The following is a 20,096-nucleotide window of genomic DNA, read 5'->3' as shown; positions in this document are numbered from 1 at the left end:
TAAAGCTCTTTTCTAATTATGTCCAAATACATTATCATTTTAAATAAGTGGAATAACACTCTACATACTGTTTTATGGCTGTCTTTTAAATTTAATAATATTTCATGGACACTTTTTTGGGGAAGCGAATACACATTTGTCTCAATCCTTTCAACTCTTCTATGGCATTCCATAGCATGGTTGGAACAGAATTTATATACTGTTACACTACTGGTAAATATTATAATGGCCTTCAATTTTTTTGTTTTTGCAAGTACTGTTTCTGAGAACATCTTGGTCCATACATCTTTAGATGCCAATGAGAATGTTTCTGCAGGATAAATTCCTGAAAGTGGAATTAAAATATTTATTGTAATTATCAAATTTCTAGGTTGATCTGTGTTAGAAAGATGCTTTAAAATTGTGTACTTTTTAAAATTTTGCCAAAAATATATGAAAGTGCTGATTCTCCACACTCCAACATGGGGATTAGTCATTGCTGGGGTTATAAAACTCTAGTTTAAGTTATCCTTTTACTCTTTGCTAGATGCTCAGATAAAACTATTCACGGTTGGATTATTACTTGGATTAATAATAATATGGTGAATTTTTCCACACAGATACATGTTCATTCTTTTATTATTCTTTATTCATATCCCTTTCCTATTTTATCAGAATTTTTATCTTTTCCTTATTAATCCATAAATACTTTTTAATGTTTATGATAGGAGCTGGAAATCATTTTCTAAGTGTTTTATTTATTTTTCAATTCTATGGTGTGCTCTGTCATAAAGACAATCAATATTTTTTGGCAAAATCTATCAATCTTGCACTTTATGATTTCTTACCTTTGTGTCCTGATGAGAAGTACATTGTTCACCTTAAGATGACAAGCATATTCCCCTGTATTTACTTCCAGTAATTATCTAGTTTTTTAAAAAATGTTGAAATCTTTAGTAAATCATTACTTTATAAGAATAAAATAGATGAAAAAATCTAACTTATTGTTTTTCTTCTAATGGTTATTAATAGCCTCCACATTATTTAGTGAGTTAGCCCTCCTTTCCTTGCTACATTTAAATAGTCACTAAAGGTCCATGTAATCATGGATCTGTTTCTGCATTCCCTGTTCCATTAATCTCTCCACACCAGTATCATGTTTTAGTTATAGCACCTTTAAAATGTATTTGAATCTGGTAGTACAGATTCCTTCTCATTATATTTCATTTCAAAAATTTGTCAGGTGTTCTAAACATTTACTCTTTCAAGTTAAACTTTATTATTAATTTGTAAGGGTTGACTAAAATTGGAATTTTTGGAGTATTATTAACTTACAATTTATTTTGAGAACTGTCAGTTTCTTCTAAGGGTATTTCTCTGTCTTCTCTCATTGAGTATGTTGTGGGAACTAACTGTTCTCCCCAGAGAGCAGTGTGAAAATGGTAAATGAAAGTAATGTCCTAAAAATATGGGTTTTGAGAAAGATAATGGTAATGATTGGCTAGAAAATGGCAGTTAAGACAAAGCAATAATGATATGGGAAAATGGAAAAGGGCATAAATGGAGGGAAGTAAGTATAGAGTGAGTGTATAAAGTGAGAGTGAGGAGAGAATGGAAGTGAGTGTATGAGAAGGAAAGTGAGAGAAATAAGAAACCGAAGAGAAAGACTGATTGAAGTGCAAGATAGAAACAATGACCTATGGCTGGCTGGGCAGAGAAGGGCTAGAGTGGCTGTAGTGGATTCTACAGTCTCATTCAAGTTGGATTGGGCTGCACAGAACTTGTTGAGCAAGTAGCTCTGGGGATACAAAACCAGTGGTGGAGGGTGAGCCTGGGAAGGCAAGAGGTGAATGTAGTGCCTTTGCCTTTGCCTTTGCTTGTCCAGAAACAATGTTGAGTTTGATCAGCATAGGGAGAAAGATAAATGGGGCAGAGTGGGGCAGGGTAACATGGGCGAGTAAGAGGGCCCACATCAGAAGATGGAGGAGGGATTTAGATGGAGCTCTGCACAGGGATACAGGCCTGGTACAGATCCAGCCTGAACACTAGGGGCAGGGGCTTAGTTAGGAATATTTCTGACCACAATCTTTGTTAAGTCCCCCACCCAATCTCCACTCCTGCCTGCTTCGCATTTCCTGGGGCCTGCTCCAGGGTTAGATGTGTGCAGTGTAACTTGCCCAATCTAGCTGACCTGATTTGTGCAGTGGTGGCACTTAACCAAAGCTGAGCCTTGCACTCACTTCCCCAGGAGAGTTGGCTGGGACAGAGGGAGCAGATGGACCTTTTCCAAAGCAACTGCATTTCAGTACCTAAAGACGGTGACTGTACTTCAGCAAGAGGACTGAGAGGCAGAGAGAAACAATCTACTTTAAGAAAGACTAAAACATATACACAGAAAGAGCAGAGACCAATTCTTCCTTCTGGCTTGTTTTTGAGACTCAGCTGCATTCTATACGTTGAGCTCAATAGGATACTCTAGAACTGCCCCTTTTGTAAAAAAAAGCTGGCTTAAACTGAGTTTGTGTTGTATATAGTCCTAGAAATCTTAAATAACACAGGGATTAAGGAATATAGGGTGGCAAAGTTATGGATTTCCTTTTAAATAAAAATATAAGTTCTAAATGAACGGACTGAAATATCTGGTAGAACTCCAGAAAGCAGGGCCAACAGGTTAGATCTAGAAATAGAAGTTAGGGCTCTGCATTCAACCAGACCAAACTTGGCAGCTGGGGCTAGTGGAAAGAGCATTGGACAGAAAAGGAGAAAGCCAGGCCCAACGTCATGGAACTCCACAGCCCTGAATGAGAATTACTGGACTTCTATGGACAAAACAGGGTAATTGTGCCTGCTTTTTGGTCCTGGCCACAGAGGGAGTTTTTGAGATGTGTGGCACGGACCAGGTGCACTCAGCGGGCTGTAAAATACTATTTCCATGGAAGTCATTGTTGCCACTGCTTTGTAGAACCTGTATGGTGACTCAGTGCTCTCTGGGGTCAAGGCTTGTAAGGTCAGTCACTGACTGATGTAGGAAGTAGGAAAAGAGGTATCGGATAAGGCTGGGGCCCTCTGCACCGCCTCTGGGTAGCACAACTACAGAAGGTGCCATTCTTACTCTACACAGTTGGAGTGGTGCCCTCTGGGATCCAAGAAAGGATACCATGTGAATGAGGCCCCCCAGAGTTGTGCGATGTGGCAGTCCCGGTTCCAGGGTCACATCTAAAGAGAATGAACTCTCATGCTTGGAGTTCTGGCCATGCATAAACGTAAAAACAACCCTCAACTGGAAGAATTTCTCTGGCAACCTCATCACAGCTGTGTTGTCCAAACCTTTGGGAAAGGGCGAAAACATTAGAAAAAGCATGGATCTGGCTGGTACTTGAAGGCATGCACCCCATAAACTGTGTCAGCACCCCATAAACATGCCACTTTTAATGACGAGTGCATATCCCTATTCACCACCATCATTTATTCTACCACAAAATCTCCCGGAACTTTGTTTCCAGAGTTCCTTTTATCTTAACCGTTAAACTAGCCTTGGGGAGATATTGAGGTCAGTAGTCCTGGACCTGAGTCATATCTCCCTCTGACCTCACCTCGGTAGTACTCTAAATAGCAACAAAGGCTGTTGAATAATACTAACAACTTTGAGGAAGGCTTTCTGACCAGGCTGGCATATGCAGAAAGCCAGACCCATCAATAGTCCCATAATGGTTTATGAATGTTCACCCTGGAATAGGAATACTTTAAAACATCTGCTTTGGTGATAATTAACATGTATAGGTGTCTGGAAGTTAGAGGGTACATTAAAAAGACATGCACACCATGTGAAAAGAGGGGTGATACACATAAAAATTTGGTCTAATGCTGGGGAATGGTGTCAGGAAGGCTAAAGTTGGAGGTTATAACTGGGAGGGTTGCAAAACTAACATAAAACAAAGAAGCACCCAATGAAATAATATGTACCCATAAGGAAAAATGACTCAGAAAGACGAATGAAAAGTAATTTTTTGGTCAGTGGGGAGCAAAGAAAACAAAAGAATGGGCCCCCTGCTGAGTGGGAAACCCTGTCCAGGAGCAGAGGTTTGTCCTAAGAGCTTCCGAGTTTCTATTAAGGACAATGTGCTTCAGACAACAAGGCCCAGGGAGAGCTTGGCTTGGGGGCGGGGAACTGATGTTCATGGGGGACTAGCAAGTCAGCTCTCAGATAAACTGCATGGATTGAGGGGTCCAGGCCAGGCTGATGACACCAGAGCACTAACAGGGACAGTGACTTGCAAATGTGAGGTGGGAACACTAGAACGAGTCAGCCATTTTCGAGAACTCATAGAGGACGGCAGAGGTTCAAAGATGGGAAAACAATTCTGTCTTGATTTCAAAAAAGATAACTCTGACAAATATAGAAGACAAAAATTGCTGATCTCCTGCCTAATTTTGGAATGGATTCTAACATGGTGTATAAGCCCCTTGAAGTAGAAAAAGGCTTGTTTATTAGGAAACTACATGGATTCATAAGAATAATTCATTTCAATGCAACCAACCCTTCTCTCCTTCCTCTTTTTTTTAAGTTAGAAGTTGACCAAGGGAATTCTGGAGATAAAGTATGCTTACTTTCCTAAAAGGCATTTAATAGCTTTCATATTTTTTGTGTGAATAAGATGGAAAATATGGGAAATATATTTGTGTATAATAGTTATATCATTAAATTAAAAGAATATTATATAATCAGTATATTATAATAATATAGGCTTATTGCCATAGATTGACTGTTTGTGTCCCCTCCAAATCCATATTGTTGAAACCTAATTCCTAAAAGATGGTATTTGGAGGTGGGGCCTTTAGGAGGTGAAGGCAGAGCCCTAATGAATGGGATTGTTGCTTTTACAAAAGAGATACTAGAAAGCCCCATTGTATCTTCTACCATTTGAGAACATAGTGAGAAGACATCTGTTTACAAACCAGGAAGTGGGTTCTCACCAGATATTGAGTCTGCCAGTGCCATGTCTTGGACTTCAGCATCCAGAACTATGAGAAATAATGTTTGTTGTTTAAGTCACCCAGTCTATGGTATTTTATTATAGCAGCCTGAATGGACTAAGACATAAATATTATAATATATTAAGTATTATAGAATATTACATTACAATATGTTATTAACAATAATATATGATAAAATTAACATATAATTAATATTATATTTTAATGTAAAAATATTGAAAATGTTTGGGTAAGATGGAAAAAATTACAGTTAAGTGGCTAATGGGCTGCTTAATGGATTAGTGTCAACCACAGGAAGTAGAAAGGTGGAGTGTAGGATTTTTCAAAACCATCTGGGGAGCTAATTAGAAGTACAGATTCTGCCCACACCAGACCTATTGAATCACTGGGAGTAGGGCCTAGGAATCACCATTTTAATCAGATCTCCAGATGATTCTCAAGCACACTCAAAAGTCTATATTTTTAGGCCTGACTTCTTCCCTGAGTTCTAGGCTTGTATACCCGACAGCCTTCCCAACATATCCACTTGGATATCTAACAGGAATTTCAAACATAACTTGCTCAAAATAGAATTCTTATCCCCCCAAACCTCATCTTCCTTCAGTAAATGGTACCTCTAGCATCTAAATACTTGGCCAAAATCTAGGAGTCGTTCTCTTTTCCTTAAATCCTATATTGGCTTTACCTCTGAAGGAAATCATGATTCTGTCACGTCTCACCATTGCCACCTCCACCAACCCTAGTCTAAATCATCACCATCTCTCCTCTGGGTTACTGTAATTACCCTCCCCAATCTCCCTGTCTCCACTTTTGTTCCCTATTCCTTCTTCTTAGAGCAGCCAGTCTGATCTTTGTTACCCTGAAATAACATCTTACTACATGAGCAACTGATCCCATATGTCTTACTTTGGCCTATAAGACCTCGACCTGGTTCCTGACTATTTTGATCCATGGCTCACTCTCTGACTTCCCATGTGCTGGATGGTCAAGTTTGTTTCTGCCTCAGGGCCTTTGTGTTTACTGAACTCCTTTGCATTTGACACAACAGCCTCTGTTTCATCTTAAGGATCATTTTATCAGAGAAGCCTTCCTGACAACCACAATTCACCCTCTACCTCCTGACTGTTTTATTTTACTACCTAAAATTCTTAATGATCTATTTATTTGCATCGTTGCTATCTGATTTCTTGATGGACTGTATACTCCATGTGAACAGGAAATTTATCCCTAGGATATTGCTTAGCACATCATAGGTGCTCAATAAATATTTATTCATGAATGAACCACTGGTGTAACAGGAGGCTGGACTTTGCCATCAGACCTTGGTATAAATCTCTATTCCATGTTGGTTCATGCTGAGCCTTTGTAAAAACCTGGTTTCTTTGAGACTTCTGCTGTCCTTCGCCCATCATCTAATCATTTCCTCTTCCTACCCCATACAACACCTCTACTAAAGACTTTATCTGCTTCATAATCCTTTCTCTTCCCAAGGACTAGCATGACCCTGGGGTACTTCACTGTGCTCATGTTGAAACAGCCAGCATTATAGCATTGTTCTCAACAGTGGCCACATATTAGAATCATCAACGGAGCTTTAAAACAACACCAGTGTTGAGGTACCTACAATGCGGTACCTAGAGGAGTCCTATACAGAACAGTTAAAGGGACAAGTGGTAAATGGCATGGAGAAGAAAAAGCTCATGGGATGGAAGGAAGGAAATGAGCTGTAAGGAATGTCTTCAGGCCTTTAGGGGACCATGATGTACAAGAAAATATATTCATGATATGTTGCTCCAGAAGGTAATATTGGAGCAAATGACTAAACATCATGGGAAAATATTTTGACTCTGCTTAAGGAAGATCCTTTTGAAGATAAACACAAAAAGAGAAGAAGCTGCTCTAAGAGCTTTCTGCCCTGAAACAATTAAAGACAAGACTAACTGACTCCTGGGCAGCGAAGTGATAGAGGTCTCAACATTCCAAAGACCAGGAGAGCCTGTGACAATCCTAACCCACCGATACAAGGGGAAGTGGTTAAACAGTGACATCCCTGACTTCTGCTGCTGGGGATGTGGGTGTGTTTGGTGGTGTTGCACAGAATACAGTTTCTACATGATGAAGGGAACCCATTTTCATCTTTTATTTCAAGTAAGATGTGACCGTTCTCAAACCAAAGAAACCCGAGATATACAGTTTATTGACACAGCAGACAAGAGAATGTTGAGGCTAGAGCCAGAGATTGCTGGCCTATAGAAAAGAACCAGATATTAAAACAAACAAACAAAAACCAAAACCCAGACAGCAGCACCAGCCCCGGAGCAGTTAGGCTGGAGGGCTTGTTGCTGCTTTTAGCAGAATCTTCCATGGAAATCATCTGAGAAGACGTTAGCATATAAAGGTTGTGCTTCCCCAGAGTACACACCTTTACATGAAGACTTAGCAACAGTGGCCCTCCCAGAAGCAGGATGTGAACTTGGCCGTGCTGAGAGTGTGGTGAGATCCACGGGATGCAGAAAAGGACCACTTATAACAGTCTTCTGGGAATACTGCAGACTTCTTTGTGGGGGAAGATCCATATACTGCAAAATCTCTTCATTGCTTGTTGTGGAAATATTACTGACAAAACTCGATTAAATAAAAGAACACTGGTTTGTTTTTAAACCTTTGGGGAGGCAGGGGAGTACTTATGGGAATTTCTAACACTAGCGTTAATTTTCTTGTAACCCAGAATTAGAATCCAGTTTAGCATTTCTCCTTTTTATCTTTCATCAGTTCTGGGATTTATTAGGCCCCGGTTCAGGCAGAGGGATGGGCCATGCTACTTACTTTTTGCTCTCCTTTTTTTTTGACAAGGTTTGCCTCGATACATTTGTTAAGAGATGATATGGAAGAGGGAGTGGGACTGTATTAATTACCTGCAGGTCTGCTTAAGTGAGCTGCGACACTTCATTTTTTTTTTCACCCCTCTAGGTGCCAAAAATCACTAATGAAGCCAGAAAAGGAATATGGTGTGTTGATTACTCCTTTTTCAATAGGGAAAGAGAAAGCAAACAAACAAAAAAACCCAACCAAACAAAACCCTTTGTTGTTCTGAGCTCTTACAGATATTTTGTCACTGCTGATTGTTAATTACTGTCAGATTACACTTTGGGTGATTAATTGACCTTTCTTAGCCAAAACAATAAAGGCCATTTTACTAATACAGCAGAAAGCTCAGAGCACGGTTTGTTACACTGCTTTTCTATCACTGGGTGATTCTTCACTTTGCCCCCCTTCTCCTCACTTTTGACCACACCTACTTGGGAAATAATTCTACAGGTACTTCCTCCACTTCATCACAGGTCCTTACCAGAAGGCGTCAAATCTATTTTTGGAGTCATTAAGACAGATTGTTTTACTCTGAAGATGAGTTGTTTATCTAGGAAGTGAAAGAAACCTAGTAACAATGCACAAGACAAGACTATTCTTATTCTCATTTCTAAAATCTTTCTGGGCAGCAGTTCACCTCTACTTTAAGCTGGCACAGACTTCAAGTCAGAGCCTGAATCTGTTTCTCTGGTGCTGCTGGTGTCTCATATGGAACAGTTTGTATACTCACAATGCTGTAAGGGATCAAACTATGGACCGTCCTGATTTGACCTTATTCTAGAACTCACCACGTAGCCATGAAGACAGATGTACACCCAGAGTTTATTTGGGTTGCCCAGGGTCCTCACTCAGGCAGCCTGCACTCTGACATGGCTCTTCTTGTCGGGTAACTGCCTTGTCAGAATGCAGGTAACTCTCCATAGTAGGTTCTGCCCTAGCCTTTCTTCTGAGCTCCACATTCCCAACTGCCTCTCAGCTCTCCAGTGGAAAATGGCTAACACAGAACTCCTATGTTCCCTTCAAATTTGCTTTTTCTCTTGATTTCCTTACCTCAATAAATGGTGCTTCCAGTCACCTAGAGCCACCTGGGTGTCTGAGACCCACTCTACTTCAGTACACGTTTGGATTTATCCACTAGTCTTGTCACTTCTCAACAACTCTTCGTTACCGCGATTACTGCCTTATTTCATCCTCTCCCGTCCTCCGTTATTTCTCACCTTGACTTCTTAATCTAGTCTCTGACTCCTTCAATCTACTTTTCACCTTGCCTGCGGAGGAGTGATCTCTGAATGGAAAATCTGACTCCATCATTCTGTGGCTCTTTAAAATTCTTCAGTGATTGTGGGCAAAGCAAAAACTCCTTAACAGGTCATAGAAAATTCACTCTAATCTGTCCCCTGCCTACCATGCATGTGGGACTTTCTGCCTTTCTAGTTTTGGACTCTGTGCCTGGCCCTCAGTGTCCTACCTTTCTACAACCCCATGCTCCATTGACCACCTCCCATGCCCTACCTTTCTCTCTCATCCCCACTCCTCTGCTGGATACATATAGAGTCACATGAAGTGTGGTCTCCCCTGTGAGCATTTTCTGAGTCTCCGTGTAGATTTTCCTTCTTACGGTGCTCTGCTCCACCCTGGACTTGCTTCTGGCACAACACCCTCACAGCACATGAATCTTATTAGTCAAAGGTCTGATTTTCTCATCATCTGTAAAGTCCATTATGGTAGGGTATTACTTGCAGGTTTATCCCTATAATACCAAGCACAATACCTGCACCTACTGTGTTCAATTAACACATTACTATAGAGTAAACAATGGATTAATAATATTTTACAAGGGCAGTTTTAGGAAAAATTCTTAAATAGTAATTTTTCTTCTTGTTCTTTTTTTACTTCTCTTTTCTTGCTTCAGAGCCTAGGTATTTAATACTTTTCTGCCAGTTACATATTATTTCTTCACTCCCTCCCCTACATGCTGTGATAATAGCTGAAAAACAAATACAGAAAAACCCCTCCAATTGTATTAAAATAGGTATCGAGAACTAATGTTTTATTTTAAAAGATACTATGGATATGATATCTTTCTTATTTTATTTTAGGCTGTAAAAACAAAAACAAGCAAGCAAACAACAAAAACCTTGAAACGGGCTTGTCAAATGCTGAAAATTCATCCTTTCCAGAGAAGCAGAAGGCAAGACCTTCTTGCTTCACTGCTTCTTGCATTCTGCTGGGTTTTGAGGCTTCTTTGAGTCATAGTCTGGATCATTTTCCTTATCTTCTTCCCCTTCCTTATCTGCTTCTTCACCTTCTTCATCATAATCATCTTCTTCTTCAGTTACTTCTCCAGTAGAGTCTAATATTGATCTTGGGATTATATGATCACGTAAAAAGTGACCAATTTCAAAGTCCGCAGCAAGGATAGCTTCAGCAGCATCATCCAGATGCCCACTCTCAGGTCCTATATGTCAACACTTCATTTGTGAAATATTCGTTGGGTTCAAAGTGAAATTCTAAAACAAAACTCATAAGCTGGCCAGCATCTGAGAACTTCACTTTAATATCTTTCAAATGCTTCAGAATTGGTTCATCATGTTCCTGAAACATATTACTGAGTAAGGCACCATTCTTAAAATCAGTCAACCGAAATTCAGGAATTCCCTTGGGGTCCTTTTTTTCCTCATCTCTTTTCTCATCTTCAATTTTGTCCTTTTCTTTCAGCGCCTCTGAAATTACATCTTCCTCATCTGGTTTCCATTCACATTTTTCCGTAGGTCCATAAATTGCATTAATGATCTTGAATTGCTTATCAAATAAAAGCTGATAGAGAACAGCATACTTTCTTTTAAGATCATGAACTTCCTCATAGGAGTTGGCTTCTATCTGTGCACATTTAATTTTAAGATTTTTGAGAGCATTTCAGTGGATCCTGTTGGTGTTTCTACCAGACCATCAAGTCGTTCTTGGAAGGCTGCAAGAATCTAAGGCTTTTGCATCATCTGTGTGCTTTGATTTTTGTTTCTTCACCAGTTTTTTTTTTCTCTTGTACTTTTTCAACATCATCCAAATCTCCATCAAGTTCAGACTGTTCCTTGTTGTCAGTCTGTCATGTTGTAAGAAATCCAAGTATTGAAGGCTAGCACAGGGAGCCAGGCAGTGGGAGCTGCGTAGTCAGTGACTGGATATGATATCTTAATTCAAAGGTGTTATGACTAAATATTTGCATCTCTTCTCCTCCCCCAAATTCATATGTAAAGTCCTAAGTCTCAAAGTGATGGTATTTGGAGATAATTTGGGTTAGATGAGGTAATGAGGGTGGGACCCTCATGATGAGATTAGTGCCCTTATAAGAAGAGATACTAGAGCATTCTCTCCACCCTTACCCTGTGCATGTGAGCACACAGTGAGATAGATGCCTGCCACCCACAAGCCAAGAGACAAAGCCTCAGAATGAAGTCACTCTGCTGGCACCTTGATCTTGGACTTCCCAATCTCCAGAAACATGAAAAAATTCTGTTCTTTAAGCCATCATGTCTGTGGTATTTTGTTATGGCAGCCTGAGAGAACTAAAGCAAAGGGAACATTTTAATGGGAGACTATTATGTATTAGGGTAGACTGATGAGGAAATGTATTTTTGCAATAGCTCATCTCTCTGTTCCTCTCCTCAAATCACACCATCAGGGAGTTGCCTTGAATTACTATAAAAATCTAATATAATCTGATATATCCACTAGGATTATTAAATCTGGCCAAGTCTGAGAAAAAAAAAAGTTAAGTTCTTATAATTCTGAACACATTTCTGGGATGGAATTTTTTTGCACTAGTCTAAGAGTTGATCAGGGAACCACTTTCTCTTGAACAGGTTTACGATGAAAACAAATGTATCCCAATGCTAGAAATATCTGTGAAGTGGTCTGATTGTGTAACTGCTCTTTGTAAGCTCATGACTCTTGGGCATATTGCATGGGATAGGTCTGGTTTCTCTAATCAAACCTAGAGACAGTGAGGACTGCTCTTAGCTTAACAGGAAACGGAAAATTGACAAAAAAGAAACAGAGAAAGTTTGCAAATCACAGGATATAACCCTTCAATGTAGATTATTACAAGGTCATGACTGAGACATTCTTTAGAAAATGGTGCTCAGCTCTTCCTACTTCTTATTCAGCTGTGGTGATGATGGTGATTTTATTTGTCCTCTACATTGACACCCACCTTTCTCCTGCCAAGAAAGCAACTTGGTAACAGGTGTTGGGAGGGGGGAAAAGTGGAGCAAGATTTGAGATGTCCTTTTGTGCTTCGGTGTGAGCCAAGATGGCATTCCAGAGCCAGCCAGAGGCCACAGGGGATTAACACGGCTTCCTTGGAGCCATGGTGAAGAAACAGTCAGTGCCAAATAAACAAGTCACATTCTCAACTTCTAGCTTGAAAGGGCAGATGTTTATGTCATTTTAATGGCAGAGTCCAAATGACATCCATTGCAATTATTATCTTATTAGATCTTCCTTAGACTTGGAAAAGAATTCACCTCTCTCTACTGCATTTGTTTGACTGAAGTGTGTTCCATGTTTTAGTATTGCTAGGGAATTCGTACACAAATAATGGCAATGCATTTCTCACACACATGCATACCTGTTTATTATGATCTATTTAAACTAAAAATCATCAGGAATTAGGTGTCATAGCACTCTCAAGTCTCACTGCAAGTAATTCAGTTTCTTCTAGTTCTTTCCAACCAGTTCTTTTTTTAAATATATATTTTTTATTGATTTTTTTTACAGAGAGGAAGGGAGAGGGATAGAGAGTTAAAAACATCGATGAGAGAGAAACATTGATCAGCTGCCTCCTGCACATCCCTTATTGGGGATGTGCCCGCAACCAAGGTATATGCCCTTGACTGGAATCGAACCTGGGACCCTTCAGTCCGCAGGCTGACGCTCTATCCACTGAGCCAAACCGATTAGGGCTCCAACCAGTTCCTATCAAACTGTCAGTGGTGAAGGACCATTTAAAAAATTTCCAATCCTTTGTAGGTCCATACTTTTGTAAAATACAATAAAAATGAATCATTAGGGAAAAAAGAAATACAAATGTCAATTTTTTATTACTAGATTCAGCAGACTATCAAATTGCTATAAAATTTTCTCAATGTCTGCTCTCTATTTTTCTTCTTACCTGTCAGTGACCTATACCACATGTGCAAATGACCACATCTTGAGTAGTGTAGACAATTAAGTAAACAAACAGGCCCACAGGACTTCTCCTTTGCCTTGTCATCCGGGCAGAGGGCTCATTATCTTAGAATTGCCCAGAAGTTGCTGGTCTATTAAAACCTGGGGGCTTTCCTCTGGGCTCCCAACCTCTGGAATCCCTCTTTCCATGGAAGGGCAGTGCTTTGGAGACATTGCTCCAGATGAACTGTTTTCAGTTCTCCCTCATGCGGGAGCTGATGTCAGCAGGCTGGCACCCATGTAATGTCGGTGAGCTGTGCCCTAGGAAAATGCAGCATGGGTGGTGTAATGTCAGGTGCCTTTTACTCCAAATGACCTCTTCTGTGTACTGAAGGCTTTTCAGAAGGAAAACCAAAACACACGGAAGTGGTAAAAACAGCAAGAGTTAGTAGCTAAAAGTTATGAGATTTAGAGTGAGGCCTCAGAGGAATGGGACAGAGGTCACAAGTAGCAGGAGATGGGGATTCACAGAGCAGAGAGAGCAGTGATGACAGGGATGTCTGGGGTTGATTTTATTAATAAGAATTTTAACACTTTTTAATAGTTTACCTCAGTGGTATGATAACGAGATGGAGTCCACGAACCAGGCCTTCACCCACAGCCTGAGGAAAAACATGGGGCTTAGACAGCAGAAGTCATCTTCTATTTGGGAAAAATTTAAAAAGGTATATATTAGCGTGACTCCTTTAAACCAAAAAATGTTATTTATCAGATTCATGATATTCTTTATTGTCCATCATGTAGTTGGGCAGCTATTCTTTAACACTCTTGCTTTCAATTTACTCAGCACATTTCTTCTTAAGAATTCCAAATATTGCCTTGGCCGGTGTGGCTCAGTTGGTTGGAACTTCACCCTGTGCACCAAAAGGTGGTGGGTTCAATCCCCAGTCAGGGCTCATAAGGCAACCAATCAATGTTCTCTCCCACAGCGATGTTTCTCTCTCTTTCCCTCTAAAATCAATAAGTATATCCTCAGGTGAGGATTAAAACAAAAAGAATTCCAGATATTTTTACCTATGTTATTTCATTTATCCACACATAGTTGTTGAGATATAATTATTATTCATTTATACACTGAGTGGCCAGATTATTATGATCACCCATCAGTACTTCGTTGGGCCACCTTTTGCCTTCAATACTGCGGCGATTCTTCTTGGCATTGACTCCACGAGATGTTGAAAGGTGATGCGAGGAATCTGACACCATGCCTGATGAATAGCACTGTCCAGTTCTGTGAGATTTGATGGTTGTGGAACCAGCTGCCTGATGGCTCTTTTAACTTCGTCCCACAAATGCTCAATTGGATTGGGATCTGGTGCTTGTGGGGGCCACCTAAGCAAGGTAAAGTCTCCCTCATGTTCTTGTACAGAAACCACTCCTGCACAATACGAGCACCATGGCATGGCGCATTGTCTTGTTGGAAGAATCCATCTCCATTGGGATATGCCATCAACATGATAGGATGAACTTGATCAGCAACGATACTTAGGTATGTTGTGCTATTCAGACATTTATAATGATCTGGCCCTCTAGCAACTTCAGCGCGAAATTATAGCTAATTTGCCTACAAATGTCAGGTGGTCATAATAATCTGGCCACTCAGTGTATATCCAGTCAACATTTCTTTATAGAGGTTAGCAATCTACAAAGTGAGTAGGAGCCATAGCAATTTCTTCAAGATTTGTGAGACTAGGCTTCAAGAAAGAAAATATACTTGATGTTTTATATATTTTTAAGATTTAAAAATCCATTATGGGCTTTGGTACAGGTTCTGAAGTAAAAACAATAAGACCATCTGTGCTCTTTCCATATGATAACCACTGTTTGCTAGCTTCATCATAAGGAAGCCTGTGAGGTTTACCAACAGGGAGAAACTTTGGAGTGTTTTTGAAGCAGTTGCTAAATATGTGTTCATGATTGCTTTGCATTTGTTGTTAATGTAGGTTCTAATGACATGGGACCTGTCAGAATCAAAGAGATTTTGGCTGAAATTTGTTTTCCTGTGAGAATCACTTATCCCCATGTATAAATTTGCCCCAATTCAGTGCATTTCAACCTAGTTCTGTGAGATACTCATCGTGCACAGAATGCTGTTAGGTGTTGGGTTCTCTCCTGAAGTTAAGGAGCTGAGAGCAAGATCTCCCACTGAAGAGTTTAAATGAAGTTGAAATAAATGAATGCAATTTTCTATTCCATACATATTAAATTGTGTCTTATACACAACTGATGCTCAAATATGTGTACAATTATAACCATAGAGTGAACATTTTCATTTTTTGGCTTCCCAAATCTGAATCCCAATTCCTGTGTTTGAGGAATTTCCCACTTTAGGAGGCAAGGTGAGAAGCAGAGCCCACCCCCACTGTGATGCTGAAAATGCTGGATACTCTTTTTCTCAGTACCCCTGGGGCTCAGCCCATTAGGCGCCCATGCCTGAGATTTGGCATCCAAGGGTAGGGGTGCAAAGAAGCAGGTGTGGTGGAGAAATCATCCTAGCGCAAGTGCTGGTGATGGCTGGGGAAGGGGAGGCGACCAGTGTTTAATGGCTTTGGCAGAAGTGTGTTTGGCTGGTTCTAAGTGTCATTTTGGTTCTTGTCCTGGCTGTGGACATACAGTTTTCCTACCTGTTTTCTGCGTGTGGTTTTCCAGTCTTCCCCATGAGTCTGTGAGTGACTTAATACATTCTTTTCTGCTTAATCGTTTGGAGTTGGTTTCTGGTGCTAGCAATTAAGAGCCCTGATCCACTTTTAAATATGAAAATTATGGGAACTTGGTTATTGGTAAAATGTTTATTGTCCTCATTCCAAGTAAACTGAAGGAACACTTGCTTTTAGAGCATTTCTTAGAAACTTTATGGCAATTCCTGAAACTTAGTTCTGGCCACTGGAAGGTAGAGCTAGGTGAGTTTCGCCCAATGTTGGGCGGAACAGGCAATGTGGATTGTTCTGGAGTGTTCATACAGCCCCTGCTTGGGTCCTCCATGAAATGCTGTTGTCCAGGGCCTCCACTAGCCCATTCAGTGCTTCTGAGAATTGGAAACAGGGTTTCTTCTTGTCGGTGGGCACAGCCCCTTCCAGGATCACATTTGGCAGGTGGACCTGGTGCTGCATTTTTGTCCCCCTTCCCTCTCAGTCAGGAGCTTGCAAAGGGCACAATTTGTACAATGGTGTGCTGTAGTCCTGCTGCCCTCCACGGTCATGCCTCCAATATTTCCCCAAAGGTCGACAGATGTTGAAGACTTCCTAGTCTCAGAGCTTAGAAAGTTCACAATTGAGTTGGGAAGGCAAGATAAAACATGAAGAAAGACTAAGTAACATTAAAAGAGTTTAGTAACAGTTTAAGACAGGAGAATAGGACTATATTAGCCAGGGTTCTCCAGAGAAATAGAACCAATAGTAGTACATCTATATCATCTATCTATCTCTACATCATCTATCTATCTATCTATCTATCTATCTATCTATCTATCTATCCATCTATGATATTTATTATAAAGAATTAACTAATGAGATTATGGAGGCTGAAAGTCCCAACATCTACAGGGTGAGTGGTAAGCTGAAGACCCAGGAGAGCTGATGGTGTAGTTCCCATCCAAAGGCTGGCAGGTTCAAGACTCAGGAAGAGCCGATGTTTCAGTTCAAGTCCAAGACAGGAAAAGTCAGTGTTCCAGTTAAGAAGCCATCAGGTAGGAAAAAATCTCTCTTACCTAGGGGAAGGTTAGCCTTTTTGTTATATTCAGGCCTTCAACTGATTGGATGAGGCTCACCTATGTGTACCAATTCAGATGTTAATCTCATCCAAAAAGCACCCTTGCAGAAATAGCCAGAAAAATGTTTGACCAATATCTGGGCATCTTGTGGTCCTAGTCAAGTTGACACATAAAATTAACCATCACAAAGACATATCAAAGATTGTGCATAATTAATTGCCCCATGAGTTATACAGATAATAAATACTCTGAGATGTCTGAGGGGGGTGAGGTCACTTCAGTCTGTGGTAGCCTTGGATGGCAGATAAGTGAAGACTGATAAATTTTGGATCAGGAAAAAGAAAGGTAAAGCCCTAATACCAGCACTCCCTCCCACTAAAGCAACAACAACAACAAATACACCAAAACCCCTTTCAAAAGATAAATCCCAAGCTCCATAGCTTGAGTAGAAAAGTCTGCACAATTGGAGTCAAATCCAGTCATTTTGGTCTCATTTCTAAGAAAGCTCTCCTTCTGAGAGCTTTCAATTCTGTCACTCCCTTCAATCCTTCAGCCAACATTTACTAAGTCCTACTGCATGCTAGAAACTATGGCCCAAATAGTTGATTCCTAGTCCCTCCCACACTCCTTGTCTCCCACTCATGTTCTTCCTCCCTGGAATGAACCTCTTTTCTACCTCCTTTCCTCTCAAATCCACTCTTAAAATCCATCTTTATCATGTAACCCTCCATTTTTTACTATAAACATTTACTGCTCTGAACATGAATATAATTATTTTTGGTGCAATTCATTTGACAATAGATAAACTATTTTGTTTCAAACTGTTACAAAAATGTTTTGTTTGACTTTTTAAAAACATGTTTTATATTTCTTTCATCTCTCCACTGGATTATAAGATATGAGACCAGGTTTTCTAATACTTAGGTGTCCCTTGTGAATGCTTTCAAAGTAAGCATGAGATGTTTGCTGCTTACAGTCAAAGTCTTAGCTAGTGATAATGTAAAAAAGGGTACCTTGGCCCTTGTCATAGTGGCAGGTATACAGATTCAGAGTTGAGACACCTCTCCAACCCAGCAAGGACTGCTTGGGCAGTATCTTCTCCTAAAGAGAAAGAAAACTTGCTCAGGTGGTCATAAAGGTGATTCCTAGTTTAAATTCCTCTGGAAGAATGAGGAATAAATGAAAGGGAGTGGCTAGCAGGGCATATCCCCAGAAAGCAAGGCCTAATTAAAGTTCACACTGGAGTTCCTTTTAGAAGCAGCATTTCTTAATTGCAAGAAATACATAAATGAGTTTCCGAAGGAGCTTTAGTGCAAACTAAAAGGCCAAGTATTGAGCAGAAGGAAGGAAAGGAAGTACATTATCCTCCTGTTCTGTGTGCTCGCAAACCACCTAGTTATCTGACAGCTTTACAATTTCACTTAGAGGTCACCAATGATAACTCATTTCCTAATGCTGGACACTTAAGTAGAAGCAGATTACTGTGGAAGAGCAGAGTAAATAGCAATACTAATAAAGCCAAGCATCAATTTTTCATTTCCAGCCCAATCACTAAACTTTTACCAAAACTGCATGTGATACATTGTAAGTGTCCTTATATATCAATAAAATTGATTTGAACAAGTTGAATCAAACCCACAATTAGAGTGAAATTGGCAACACTAATATGTGTTAATGATAGGTGGGCCACCTAATTTTGAGAAATAGTAACGATTAGAATGCAGCCTTGACCTTGTCTGTTCGACTTTTTAGTAAATTTAATCTTACTTCTGGTTTTGGCTAAGGTAACACATGTTTGATAAAAGGAGCTCTTTCTTTGGGTTATAAATGGAATATTTTGTTACTGCTTGAAACCAAACTACTCAAAGAATTGTTTTCCAACTAGAACAAGGATGAACTGCCATATTTAATTTGGTTCATTGCATTCTCTTTACAAAATCCTTGTGACTAGATTTCATTGGCCAAAGCAGGTCATGTGGCTGCTCTGGAGGCCAACAGGGGTGGAGATATATAATTCTCCCAGGAGGAGGCACATCACAAGTCAGGTGTCCAGCCCTAACATTTGTGGGCCAGGGATGTAAAATCTTTTCACAGAGAGGGCAAGAACATTTTTGAAATATTATAAAATCTGCCATAAAACATGAGTCTGTTTTTCCCCCATCAACCTTTCAAAAACTCTTCAAGAAAATATTTTTTTCAAGGCTAAAAGTTCTTCATTCCTTTTACTGTTTTCTAAGACAGTTTTTAGTTCCTTTCCATCCTCTGAGCATGCTCTACTTGCACTTGCTGGCCTATGAAGCTTCAAGACTACAGGGACTGTATCTGTTTTGTTCCCCACCAGACCATCAAGGCCTAGCACGATACCTAGCACATAGAAGGCACTCAGTAAATGAATAAAATGTTCCTTTTAGTTTGTGACCTGATAAATGCACGTTGGAATAGAAATATCACCACCCTATTGTAGATGTTGTGTATCTTTTAATATAGTTTAGAATCACATGCATGTGATCACATGACCCTGATTCCATTGTTGGCTAAAACATTTTCCATAGTTGTTTTCAAACTTTGGCTCATCATATATTACTAGAGGCCCGGTGCATGAAAATTCATGCACTGGTGGGGGGTCCCTCAGCCCAGCCTGCCCCCTCTCACAGTCTGGGAGCTCTCAGGGGCAGGAGGCAACCTGGTGATCAGGGGAAGGCGATGCCCCTATCACATCTCTGCGGCTGCCACTGCCAGCAGCACAAGCCTCGGCCAGCCCTGGTTACCTGAGCCTTGGGCGGCCCTGGGCGGCTGGGCAGCCGCCATTCAAAGGTTGCCTGAACCTTGGGCCGGCCCTGGGTGGCTGGGCGGCTGGGCAGCTGAGGGGACTGGTGACTCTGGAAGCAGGCACGCGGAGCAGCCAGACCTGCCTTGGGGTGGGCCCGGCCATGTCACGCGCCTGCCGCCCTGGTGAGGCTGAGGAGACTGGACGCCGCCATCTTGTGGCTGTGGGCACTGCCATCTTTGAGGGCGTGGCAGTCAATTAGCATATTCCCTATTTATTGGCTGTGGGTGCCAGCATCTTTGTAAGGGTGTGATGGTCAATTAGCATATTCCCTCTTTATTAGATAGGATTGTAAGATTGGGTTTTTGAACATATATATAGATCTTGATATTTTCCTACTTATAGTAACAGCTTATTCCATTCAGTCCATCACTCCAGCTGCTTGGTATTTTTTGTAATCTTGATTTAGTCACCTAATGTATTTACTATTCTCATAAGTGTCATATGCAATCATATGCAAATTAGGTGACTTTACCTTCCATGGCTTTGTTC

The 20,096-nt window shown here is 40.5% G+C and overlaps 1 pseudogene; it reads right to left on the bottom strand.

Annotated features, from left to right (window-relative positions):
• Positions 1-10,293: 10,293 nt before the first annotated feature.
• Positions 10,294-16,178, bottom strand: LOC102255019 (annotated as a pseudogene).
• Positions 16,179-20,096: the final 3,918 nt, after the last annotated feature.

This window comes from Myotis brandtii, unplaced genomic scaffold (genome assembly GCF_000412655.1).
Source record: "Myotis brandtii unplaced genomic scaffold, ASM41265v1 scaffold112, whole genome shotgun sequence".
Classification (NCBI taxonomy): domain Eukaryota; kingdom Metazoa; phylum Chordata; class Mammalia; order Chiroptera; family Vespertilionidae; genus Myotis; species Myotis brandtii.
Note: the sequence above shows the minus strand (reverse complement) of the source record. Positions and strands in the feature narration are given on the sequence as shown.